Raw genomic sequence first — 13,956 nt, forward strand, 5'->3', positions numbered from 1 at the left:
AATATTAATATAACAAAAGTGCAATTTCCTGTTTAGACCTCAATCATAGGAAGCTGCCCAGTGCACCAATCTGACTCACTGTCTTTGTAAGGTCCTAATGCTCCCTACGATGGAATTTTGTTGTGGAGTTTTTATTTATTTATTTTTTAGATGGCAATTGAATGAAGTAGAACAATGCCATCTAATGTATAAAACCATACAGAACTCAAACCTCAGTGCCCATAAAGTTTCTTTGGACACAGTCACACTCATCTATCACTATCACTGTATTATCCAAAGTGGCTTTTGTAATACAGTGACATTGTTGAGTAATTGCCAGAGAGCACAGGAATGCCTTGAGAGTCTACAGCCTTTACTATTTGACCTTCTACAGATAAAGTTAAAGGATCTTGAGATAACAATTAAAAAATAAGTTTGAGGCGCCGGGCGGTGGTGGTGCACGCCTTTAATCCCAGCACTCGGGAGGCAGAGGCAGGCGGATCTTTGTGAGTTCGAGGCCAGCCTGGGCTACCAAGTGAGTTCCAGGAAAGGCGCAAAGCTACACAGAGAAACCCTGTCTCAAAAAACCAAAAAAAAAAAAAAAAAAAAAATAAGTTTGAGGCTTCTGTTTTAATACCGATTCTTCTCTTATTTATCAGTTATCAAAAAGGGAAGAAAAGTAAGAAAAGAAAAGGAAAGAAAGTTGAAAACAGTTGAGTTTTATTTAAGAATTTCAAGAAGCTTCCTTCATTTCTTCATTATAGGAGATATCCATAGAATCAATATAGAGAAGGGAGAGACAGAGGAGAAGAGGGAAGAGAGAAGTAGAGAAGAAGAGAAAAGAGAACCTAAAGGGGAGTGGAGAGTAGAGAAGAGGGAGGGAAGAGGTGAGAAGGAGAAGATTGTTTAGAGCTTGCAAGTCCACAATTTGTAGAGTAATACAGCATCTTAGAAATTATAGTTAAGAGTTGATGTTGCAAACTTGAGTCTAACATCTACTAGAGGAAGATCTTTTGTTTTTCAGGTTTTCTCCTAAGGTTCTCTCTTGGTTGTATGAGGACTACCCACAATGACAAGGACACTCTATTTTGCTTTGCTAAATGTCTATTAACTAAATTGATAACCAAATAAAAAAAAACACTTAAAAAGCAACATCCAAACTTGAGTTTGACCAAACAATGGGGTATGAGGACTACCAGTAGTGATGTATACATTAGCCATCCTACCCTGGGATGATACGTTGAAATTACAAAGCTCAACTATCAAACGCTCTGGTGGATAAAATTCTTATTTAAATACACCAAGTTGAACTTCTTTGCCTCATTTCCAGTTCAAAAATTAGAAACAAAATGTTATCAAAAAACAGCATTGAAAAATAAATTTTAATTAGGAATTTAAGCCAATTAATAAATCTACACTTTTATAAACACAGAACATAAGTAAGATCTTAGCTCTTAGGGGCTCACAGAGACTGAACTGACAACTGGGGAGCCTGCATGGGTCTGACCTAGGTCCTTGCATAAATGTGGTTGTGTAGCTTAGTCTTTTTGTAGGACTCCTAACAGTGGGAGTGGGGGATGTCTCTGTCTCTTTTGTCTGCTTTTGAGTCCCTTTTCCTCCTGCTGGTTTGTCCCAGTCAGCCCTAATTCAAGGGGAGTTGCCTAGTCTTATTTCAACTTGATATGACATGTTTGGTTGATATCCCTGGGAGGCCTGCAATTTTCTGAAGGGAAAGGAGGAGGAATGGATGGGGGAGAGGGAAGGTGAGATGAGAGGGGCTGGGAGGGAGGAGGGAGGAAGGAGGGGAAACTGATCAGTATGTAATATATGAGAGAACAATTTAAAAAAATGATTACCCATAGCTATAGTGATGCTGCCTGATGATGACCATCATATTTATTCTAATGAAGAAGATCAAATGTTCTCAGAAGAGGAGTTTGAACTTCACTATATCCTTATATTACTATATGTTATACAATAAACACTAACAAGTATCCATTAAAAATACTCAATATTGTTAGATTTATTTTCTGAGCAAAATTCACACTTGCATCTCTTTTATATGAATATGGTTCCATTGCACAAACATTCTACTATAATAACCCATTTTAAATGAACAAGCAGAGTGTTGTTTGCTTACCAGTAGCTTAAGCCATCATGGTTTATCATTGTATAATATGTGCTATTCCACAGCATGAATTACAATGCACTTACATGGTCTATTGCATGCAATACACAATATGCAATAGTGTGGCTCCCACTGTGAAGTACAAATAGACAACCAACCCTGTATTAGCTGCTGTAAACTGAGGCTTGTCCTTTGTCATATTCATTGCCCTACAACTAGTCTTGGATTGAATAAAAGGGTATTTGCCACCAGCTTATAAATATCACCCCTCCTAAAGGCTTATGTCTGGTCCTTCTATCGTCCCTGAAAACACTGGGAAGAAAAGGAGGAAAGATAATTTTCTTTCACTTTGTCTAGGAGATAGAAATTATGATTCCCACTTACTTTGATGCCTGTAGGACCCCCTGAGACACAAATTTGCCTCCAGAGTCTTGTTTCTTTCCTGTCCCCTGAGTTTTAGTTGTATCAACTTTTTACAACCTTTAAAAATTTCTACCCTCTACCTATCCCTTGAGAGTCCATTCTCTTGATTTATTAGAGACACTTGTTTCCCATCAGCAAAATGTCTTTCTATATCACCATGCAAAAAAATATGTATAGACATTTTCCTTTTCAACAAATCTTACTTTTTTTTGTAACTATGGAAGCCTTACAATCAGAAACATGAAGCAGACAAAGAGAAACAGTTTCTGGCCTTAGGCATGTGCTTACTACATCCCTTGTGAAATAAATAGTGTTGTTGAATTTAATATTTAAAGCTTCAAGTCAAGCATCTAGGAGTTACTCAAGGTTTGTTGCAGACATTTTACATTTCAGGCATGGATTTTTGTCTTAATTACTGTTCTATTGCTGTGAAGAGATATCATGATGACAGCAACTTATAGAAGAAATCATTTAATTTGGGGCTTGCTTACAGTTTCAGAGGGTGAGTCCCTTATTTTCATGGTGCGGAATATGGAGGCAGGCAGGCACAGTGCTGGAGAAGTAGCAGAGAGCTCCTGTCTAATCTACAAGCTGCAGGCAGAGTCAAGCTGGATTTAGTATGGAATTTTTGTAACCCAAAGCTATCTCCCAATTGACACACCTTTTCCAACAATGTCACACCTGCTTCAGTAAGACTACACCTTTTAATACTTCACAAACATTTTCACTAACCGAGAACCAAACATTCAAGCATATGAACCTATGTGGACCATTTTTACTCAAACCACTATGGAAGTCTATGGGAGGTTTGTGAGTTCCATTAAATATCCAAGTAAAACAATTTGTGATTTCCCAAATTACAAGCCATTTTCTCTGATTCTTTGACTTACACAGAGGTATTTGTGTGTGTGTGTGTGTGTGTGTGTGTGTGTGTGTGTGTGTGTGTGTGTATTGTATATTTTGTGTTTTCTCCCCAGTTTCTCTAGGTATTAGAACAAAAGTCTCACTTTGAAAAGCAGTGTACATAGGAAATGGCATAGGTTCTAAGAACAGACACTTGAAATACAGGCTAACTTTTACTTCCTTTAAAAGGTGTAATTGTTAGTTTATGTAAATACTTACAGTCGTTTCTCATGATGGCTTTTTCTACATGACTCCATGGTTGGGCTTTTCCACAGGGCAGCTCCTGGTACTCTGGATGTGATTAGAGCAGCTGCAAATGTCCACTTCACATATGAATAAAAAGGTCAATGTTATCTGGAGTATTACTACAATTGTGCTAACCCTGATGCTTATAAGGGTTACCATCAGTATTCTTGAATTGGGCCATGCCATCAGTCTTCAACCTGATACATTAGTCTGATATATTTGCATAAATAATAGCATTTATTCTATGACAGAGGTGAAATAAACCAACACAAATACAATATGGGAAGGAATATTCTAAAGAAAAGTTATGATGATGAAGAGGAAGACTGTGATAGAAGAACAAAGGGAGATCAAACAAACAACATGTATGTATGAAACAGCAATTAATAAAATCAGACCATGAATTTGAAAAAGAGCAAGGAGGTGTATATGAGAAAGTTTGGAGGGAGAAAAAGGAAGAGAAAAACAATGTAATTATATTAAAGTCTCAAAAACTATAAAAGAAATAAAAATAAATATTTTAAAAGGCTTTTAGGTTATGAACACACCCAATAGAGGGTGGAAATCCACATCTCATCTGCATTTTGGTCTTCTGCTTTCACCAATCATGTGATGCTTCTTGTTAAGGAAAATAAACATATTCTTGGTATAGCAGGATCCAAAGAGATGGCCAAGAATCCTGTATGAAGAAGGATATACAGAGGAAGGTAATAGGAAAGAAATGTGCTAATACATTCAGAGTTAAAGATCTCAGAATTTCTGCTATGAACTATCCCAGGTCAGTTCCATTATCTTCTTTATTTTTATTGGAACTTTCCAGAAAATGCAGCAGGACAAATTACTGAAGGCTGCCTTCCTATGAGGATATCTGCTCTTCTAAAAATGTTAGTGAGTGGTCAAAACCTCAGCAGAAATTTGTCCAAATATAATGTTTATAGGAACACTTTAGTGTTGTGTTTGCTGGTTTTGTTCTATTTCCAGGTGTTATAATGAAATATCCCTCAAATCTTTCTGTTCTATCTAACCCTTGGTCAGCAGCTAGACAAGTTTTAACAGATAGATTCTCAGCTTGCTGCCTTAGGATCCATCTCCATGAATTACCTCAGAATACTACCACCAAAATTATTTTTATGAAGCATTAAAATATGTTCCCATTGTGGTTTTAGTTTAGTTTGGTTGCCAAGAGTCCTTTACATGATTCTTTAACTTTTTTTCTCCTGTAACACACTCTAACTTCTACCAGCACTTAGTTGCCATTTCCTCAGTCTGTTCTTATCTTACACCCATGTGGATATAGTCATGTGTTCTATTTTGAAATGCTTTTCTTCTCAACCCCTGTCTTTTGTGAATGAAATATATCTACTGTCTTGGGTTATTTATGGGAATCTGCTATTCAGTAGTCACTTTTGTTTATGAGTTCCCTTTGCAAATCTCTTATATGACATGTGTTATACATGGAACTAAAATACCATCAAAGGTGGCCTTCTAAACAGACCATAGACTGGATAAGTGGGGAATAGAGTTATTGGAAGCCATGTCTGAGGATCATAATTGTGTCCACACTCTAACTTTGCCCTCATTCAAGGTAAATCACTGTAAAGGTTTTGTTTTCCCACTTTGTTCAACAGAAGAGCATAATGCCTCCTTGGTGACTTTGTCTAAATTTCAATCAATTTTTTTCAGATATTCCAAAACAAACCCAGTATATATAAATTCAACACCACACAAATTTTTAAAAACTGACTTGGGAATGGACAGGAAGACAAAGGAATGTTGAACATTTTAAAAATATCTCAGCCATTTGTCTTCATTGGTTGAGAACTCAATGTATAACTATAAATAAAAAGAAATATTTTAAAAGGCTTTTAGGTTATAAATACACCCAGTAGAGAACGGACATTCACATCTCATCTGCCCTCTGCTTATACAAAGTATTGTGGTGCTTCTTGTTAAGGAAGAAACTATTTTGTAAGTGGATGGCTTGTTTTGGTGATTAGTTTATGTTTAGGTTAGATGTTATTGGTAATAATGTGATTGCTTTATAAGGAATTTGCTCTAATGAACACTTAATGTCTGACATGGTTTCTTCATAAGTAGTTGTTGGAAGGTTTGTTGGGTAATTATAAAATTTGTGATTGACAATGAGATACATTTGAGTATAAATGAATTAATTAATAATGTTCCCAGTTTGACAGACTTACACTATTTAAGACAACTCTTCCCTGGACATGTTTGCTGGTTAAGCTGATTTTCTTATCATCTGATGCTTCTACCAAATTAGGACACCATCTTCAAGAGAAGGGCCACTTTATATGTTCCCTGCACTCAAGGTTCCTATATCACTCACAGTTAACTTGCTATGGAGGCAGAACTCACTGATCTATGTCCCATAAATTCAATTTGGAAGAGTATTAAGTATCTTAATGGAATTTAAGAATACAAGTGCAGTGATACACCATAAATTTCTATTCCTAAACAAAATAGATACTATTAGCTTGCTAGTTTGCTTGACAATTACCGTTCAAAGTCAAGCTGATCATTGTGACTGCTGTTTGTCTTTTAGGAATGTGTAGGTGGGGATGAAGAGATGGTTCAGCAGTTAAGATCACTTGTTGATCTTGGTTTGACTTCCAGCACCCACATGGTGACTCATAGTCATTTGTAACACCAGTTCCAGGGAATCTGACATCCATTTCTGACCTCCACTGGCATCATTAACAGCTTAAACACCACCCTACCTTGTAAAAAGTCCTCATTTCTGTATTCACAACTCAAATAACTAGTTTTTTGATGTTTCTACACAGATATTCAATATGCATTTTTCTTGTCACCCCCCTTTTGGTATGTATGTTCCTGCGTATAGTAGAGACATGAACATATATATGTACATACATGTATGGAGGCCAGAGGAACTCTCTGATGTGGTTTTACAGCAAGCATTTTAACCATGAGGTATCTCTGCAGCCCATTTTTTAAAATGAGATATATCCAAACTTAGCTCTTATTCCCCTGACATCTCACAGTGCTTATCATATCATTACAGTCATTTTCCAGTTTTATTGTTCAGATTCCAGTGATGGTCACTAACCAACCATCTTTTTTCTAAAACCTAACAGTAAATCTGAATCTTACTCCCTTATTCATCTGTTTACAGCTTCAAATGTGTCAATATCCATACAAAAATTCACCCATTTAAGGTTGGTCACAAACATATTGTCTTATTAACTAGATCACAATTGTCTGGTGAGCCTTGCCTTCCACCACATTCATTTGTTCTTCCAAATGATGAGAAGAAAAATAAGAAGAAGGAGGAGGAGGAGAAGAGGAAGAAGTAGAAGAAGAAATATAGTAGATCTGTCAGGTTACAATACTACTTTCACTGCACTCTGAATGCCTTTTCAGCATCTATAAATTTATCACCCAGGAAACACTGAAAAATACTATAGACCAGTTTGGGAGGAGTCAGGGGGCATGGATCAAAAAGAGAAGAACTAATTTTCTAAATGAATGTCATTAGCCCTGAATGTAATACTGAAGTAATGTAATACTGAAGAATGTAATATGTTCTTGTCCTCCTACTTCTTTGGGTTACTCAAGTCTCACCATCTCCTTCTTCTTCCTCAAGCACACCTCCTTCTCCTCCTCCTCCTCCTCCTCCTCCTCCTCCTCCTCCTCCTCCTCCTCCTCCTCCTTCTTCCTGTCTCCCACAATTGCTGTTTCCTAGAAGGGGTCTCCTCTTTGCAGCTTAAGTCTGGGCCTGGCATTTTAGTTTTGGCATTCTTGAAGACCTTCCCCAACAGCTGATAGTTTCAAAAATGTTCAACATTCCTTTAAAAATGATTTCTTTTGTTGTGATCTTTGTCTCCATGTCTGCTCCTGTCATCTTTTAAGAGTTTTTGTGGTGCTAAATTTATATTCTCTGGGTTTGTTTTGAAGTATCTGAAATAAATTGACTGAAATTAGATAAGTTCACAGAGGAGACATTGTGTTGTGCTATTGAGCAGATGGAAATATATATATATATGTATATATATATATACATATATATATATATATATATATATATATATATATATATTGCTTTTACATTATCTACACAAGGAGAATTTAGTAACAAATGGATTATATTTATATTATTGCTGTGATGGCTAATACATAGCTCAGTTTCTAGCTAGATGATGAAGCCCTTCTGTCCAAATGTTTTGAATACCTAATGAATGAATTACATTAAGTATTCTAGCACATTAAAGTAACTTACACAAAATATAATAGCAAATATTAATGTGTCCTCACTATAGAACACATAATTTGAGCTGTTTGAGCAACAGAGAAAACAGAGACCAGATCAGGAGACCAGATCCATAGAGCATGATGACACATTTTCTAATAAATTGTGGGGACAAAATAACTGCCAAGTACTTACACAAGCAATTTTTTTTGTGGCTTGAGAAAAATAAAACCAAATGTAAATAGCAAAGTATTTATTTTCAAGGCAATAGGTGTAGTGAGCAAGTTATAAGTACAGCAGTTTGAATAAACATATCACTAGATCAGTAGATAGAATAAAAAGCCCAACAATGCCAGAACAAAGAAAAAAAATAAAAGAAGGAAGGAAGGAAGGAAGGAAAGAAAGAAAGAAAGAAAGAAAGAAAGAAAGAAAGAAAGACAGACAGACAGACAGGGATTCATGGTATCACTTATCTGCTTAAGCAGGATTTTAATGCAGATAAATTTGGTTTGCTTTAGGAACAGATTCATTTTAGAAGATTCAGACAGTTCAAAACACTTATTTAATTCTATTTTTAACAGTTTTTTCCTCACTAAATCCTATTTTATGTTACAGAGTTTTACAAATAACAGTCTGCAATAACTTTTGCTCACTCATGCAAATTTTACAGTTGGGAGGAATTTATGTAAATCTAGGCATTCATGTAGTGAGAATGCTTTGTCCAATAACTTAGAGTATAAGTATTTAGCTCTGACCAATTCTCAGAACATAATTTTAAAAATTGTTCTCTGCAGGTTAAAACATTTTGCTTAAGAGTCTTCCTTATCCTTAGCTCTAACCATTTGCTGCTATAGGGTAATATTTCTGTATGCTATCAATATATGTTGTTACCATTGGTTAATAAAGAAGCTGCTCTGGCCTATGACAAGGCAGGTTATAGCCAGGCAGGAAATCCAAGCAAAGATACAGGGAGAAGGAAGGCAGAGTCAGGGGAGACCCTGAGTGTTGCTAGAGGAGCAAGATGTAACAGAACACAGGTAAAGCCACAAGAAATGTGGTGATACATAGATTAATAGAAATGGGTTAATTTAAGATAAAAGAATTAGTTAGCAGTAAGTCTGAGCCATAGACCAAACAGTTTGTAATTAATTTAAGTCTCTGTGTGTTTACTTGAGACCAAGCAGCTGCAGGACACAGGAAAACTTCCAACTACATTTGGTGCCCACTGTCAGGCATTGATCCACATAGACTTGAGAAAGATTAAAAAACATTATGTATACAGAAACAGAGCCCCACTGGGCTTTCTAGTCTCACAGTCTCATACTAGTAGCAGTACAGAGACACATATCCTGATAGCTGCCTGTGAGGAGGGGTGGGCTGCCACTGCCATGAGCCAAGTGGCATGGCAGATTTCCAAAGTCTATCCCAAGGGCTGAGTACAAAGAGGCTTCTACCAGCCACTGACTGTGGATTTGAGAACACAGTTGTGGGCTTAAAAACATGGCTACATGCTTCTTAATACTGTTTCCCATAATTGGAGAGAAAAGTGTGACTCATTAGTACCTGTGCCATGTTGAAAAGCTAAGTGGGGCAGACCTAGCAGCAAAAGCCACACTCTCATCCTAGCCATGCAGTTTAGCAGTTTAGAAACTCTCCTGAGCCAGGCAGTGGTGGTGTATTCCTTTAATCCCAGCACTAGGCGGGTAGAGCTAGGCAGATCTCTGTGAGTTTGAGGCCAGCCTGGTCTACAGAGTGAGATCCAGGAGAGGTACCAAAACTACACCGAAATCCTGTCTTGAAAAAACAAAACAAAACAAAACAAAACAAAAAAACAAACAAAAAAATCAAAACTCTCCTGGTCATAAAAGGATTAAAGATACACAATAAATAGATTCAGATGGAAAAACAAACATCTAAATGGGTTACAATATGTTTAAAATATACATAAGTTTGGGAAAGAAAAGAAAAGGATAGAAGAGTCCTTAAAAAAGAAATAAAGTAATTAAAAAAACACATACAAAGATAGAAAATACTCAAAGAATCTGGACACTGTATATTATTATGTTGTCTTTGGGATTTTTAACTGCAGAGATACATTTGATTTAGGGGCTGCTAAGTTAAACGAACATATATATCTTAAAGATATCTTGGCTTCAAAATTTGAGTCTAAGGATATGTTGTTTTAGAAAAGAGGTTCTGCTTTTGTTTCCATAGAAGACAAGAATCTGTGGATTCCTTCCAGGTTAATATGGTTCCATCAAAGAAGACCCCCTGAGAGGTCTCCAATAAGATCAATGGCCCAGATGATCCAACATCCAGAACAGCTTCAAAGTAACTGGCTGAGATGATGCAGATTAAAAAATTTAATTCTAATGTTTTTCGGGATCCCCATAAGGTTGCCAGTGCCCCCAATCAGCAGGAAGTAGTATGAAAAGCTATGCCCAAATTCCTGAAATATTGTTTATGAATGTTTGTTTTTATTTAAAGGGGGTAATTATAAATGTGATCTCTTTCTAAAGAAACAAGTGGGATATGATATAGAAATGATAAAAAGATAGATTATTGAATCTACTTTGATCCCAAAAGCAACTGTTAATCTCAAAATATTTTACATTGATATGGACTTTAGTTTATTGATACAAATTTAAGGTCAATTTTCTTATACTGTATATATATTTCTACTCTTGTTTAAGGTATTATGTTTATGCAAATCATTTAAAATTGTAACATATAATTAAGAAATACAGATTAATATTAAGTCATCTATTTTAGTCAGGCTTATAATAATGTTAGTTAAAATTTCCAGGTATAAAAATATAATTTTCAGATAGCTAGGCAATCTTCAATCACTTCAAAGACCTACAGAATATGGCATTTAAAATGTTTTAAGACTTAAGTCTTTTTTCCAATGCAACATGTCTGCTCCTGATAACACCAATTACTTCAAAGAAGATGATGGACATCAAAGAAATTCATTAGGAGATTGCTTTTATTATGGTAAGATTAGCCATTTGTGCAAGAAACTGCTCTTTCCTGGACTGCTTGACAGTATGTTGTATAAAGTATACATGCAGGACCCATAGGAAAGTGACCACTGAACTTTGCCAAAACAAGGCAGGATGGCCCTTCAGGTTCCTGCTTCACAGAAGAAACTGCCAGACATTATGCAGGACACAGAGAAAAGTGCCTGACAATCTGTCAAAACGTGATAAACAATCCTTCAAATTTCCTGCTTCACCAAAAAGTATGTCAGAGACTCTAGGCTTATAGGCTGAAGGTAGATGCCTCAATATTACAGATGAACTTTGGATGACTATCCAGGCAACCAGATGTCTCTGTCATTTCTAGAATTTTGGAAGTTGCTTACAATGAACTTCCTGTTTACTCAGGTAATATTATATACTTCTGGGGTCTTTGATGGAGTTGAAGACTAGATAGTAATAATTATAGTTTCCTTTAGTTATGACAAAAGGGAAATTACATATAAAACTTTAGACTCACAAGATAGGATAGATGATAGAGCATTTTCTTTAATTTTGCCAAATACAAATGGATTAGATATTGTATTATAATTCTTACTTGATAACTGTTTTGTTACATGTAATTTTACTATGTTAAAATGAAAACCTTCGTTTTTTGATTAGACAGAAAATGGGAAGTGCTGTAGAATAATCTTTCTGTATGCTGTGAATATGTGTTGCTACCATTGGTTAATAAAGAAGCTGCTCTCACCAGGTGGTGGTGGCGTATGCCTTTAATCCTAGGATTTGGGAGGCAGAGGTAGGTGGATCTCTGTGAGTTCGAGTGCAGCCTGGTCTACAGAGTGAGTTCCAGAACAGCCAAAGGTACACAGAGAAACCCTGTCTCGAAAAATCAAAAGGAAAAAGAAGAAGGAGGAGGAGGAGGAGGAGGAGGAGGAGAAGAAGAAGAAGAAGCTGCTCTGACCTCTGGCAAGACAAGTTATAACCAGGTAGAAAATCCAAGCAAAGATACAGGGAGATGGGGAGAAGGAAAGTTGAGTCAGGGGAGACGCTCTGCACTGCTGGGGGAACAAGATTTAATGGAACACAGGTAAAGCCACAAGAAATATGGTGATACATATAATAATAGAAATGGGTTAATTTAAGATAAAACAGCTAGTTAGCAGTAAGCCTGAATCATACACCAAATAGTTTGTAATTAATATAAAAGCCTTTGTGTGTTTACTTGAGACCAAGTGGCTGCAGGACACAGAAAAACTTCTGACTACAATTCCCCTTCTAGAGTATTTACTGATCTTTGATCTTATTTAGTACCTATTGAGCTGGGAATATTTCTATACATTGCCTGTAACAATGGTTGCTTTACTGCTGGTCCAAACTGAGTTCCAATTGATGGGTAGCTACAACCCCAGTAATAGTGAGCTTTAGAAGATCAACACACTCAATGTCCATATTAAGTCCAATAACAAGAACTTTAGCAACACTGACCATTGATAGGTAGGATCAAATAATTTATTATTTTCTACTTTATTATCTACAAAAGAGTTAGAACGCCCAGGATGGCACACAAGGACTTATCTTGGTGTTATTTCCAGGTGTTGGAGATTCATGGCATCATTTGAACACTGCCTTCCAGCACACTATTCTTCAAGTGAGCTGGTCCAAGGTAATGATAGAAAATAAACTTCTCCAACAGAATATATAAACAAGTAAATTCGGGTTAAAAGGCTGACTTAGTTCAGAATTTGTCTCTTGACACATGAAACCCTTTCAATATAATCTAATGCAGTAACATAAACAAACCCTTTGTCTAGTTGTGTCCAACAATATCTAACGTGCTAGGTCTTAGATCCAAAGATCACAATCATATGTAGTCACTGGACTTTTTAATTTATTTCAGTCTTAGAATGCCAGTCAGTCCCAGTAAGGATGGTTCCTGTAAATCCTGCTTCCCTTTTATTTCCTTGTATCTCCAGTCAGTCAAAAAGGTTATCTTCATTTCTAGGTGTTCCCTGACCTAGGTCTTAATCTTGATAATTTTACTACTGTATGCTTATTATCTCCATATGAGTACATTTCAGAAACAGTGGCAGGTATGTTTTGGTTTCTTCTCCTCTAGTTTAGTTGATGCATTCACTTTTTCTTGTTTCCTAATTCTAGATGCAGTGACCACCTGAATCAAGGTGCTACTGCCTTAACTTTCCAACATGATGAATTATACTTTGAAATTATAAGCCAAAATAAACCCTTTTCTCTGTAAATTCCTTTTGCCAGAATATTTCATCATGTCAAGAGGAAAAGAAGCTAACATAAAATGTATATTTTTGGATCATGTAATACTAACACTTTGACTTAGAAGGCATACAGTGATGGTCAGTTTTGGTTGTCAACTTTGCTGTATTGAGGGTAGCCTAGAATTTCAGGGTCAAATTCTGAGTAAGTCTGAGAGGGTATTTCCATAGAGATTTGATTCATGGGTAAGCAAATTTTGTGGCAAACACTCATACTGAATGTGAGTGGCTCCATCCAATAGACTTGATGCCTTCATAGAACCAAAAGTAGAAAAAGAATACAGAGAGCTGATGCTATTACCTCAACCTTTTAGAGCTTGTTCACTTTTTGCTTGTTATCAGCGTGGCTACAGCTCTTCATCATCCTTTGAATGTGGACTTGTATCAGCACATCTTAGGTCTAAAGACTTCTCTTATAGGAAAGTTGATTCAGTAAAAAGATTAAAGTTAAATCTTCAGTCTGAGTCTTCATGATGGATTTCTTCTATTTTGAGTTTTTTGGCTTCTTGCATCTACCAGTCACTGGTTACTACAGCTCTCCAGTGTGCTGATGGAGCACTGTAGAACAGATCAGTTCCTGATTATGTAAGAAAATCTAATAAATGCCCATATACATAGTCTATAGGTTTGGTTTCTTTGTAGAACCCTAATATAAATACACCCAAAGGTACAAGGAAAGCTAAAACACAAAAAAATCCTCTGTCCTTGGAGTAAATAATAATTTTTTGACAGTTATGAACAATTAAACAAAATACATCAGACAAAATTAAAATTCAT

The sequence above is a fragment of the Peromyscus maniculatus genome, chromosome 6 (assembly GCF_049852395.1).
Source record: "Peromyscus maniculatus bairdii isolate BWxNUB_F1_BW_parent chromosome 6, HU_Pman_BW_mat_3.1, whole genome shotgun sequence".
Lineage (NCBI taxonomy): Eukaryota > Metazoa > Chordata > Mammalia > Rodentia > Cricetidae > Peromyscus > Peromyscus maniculatus.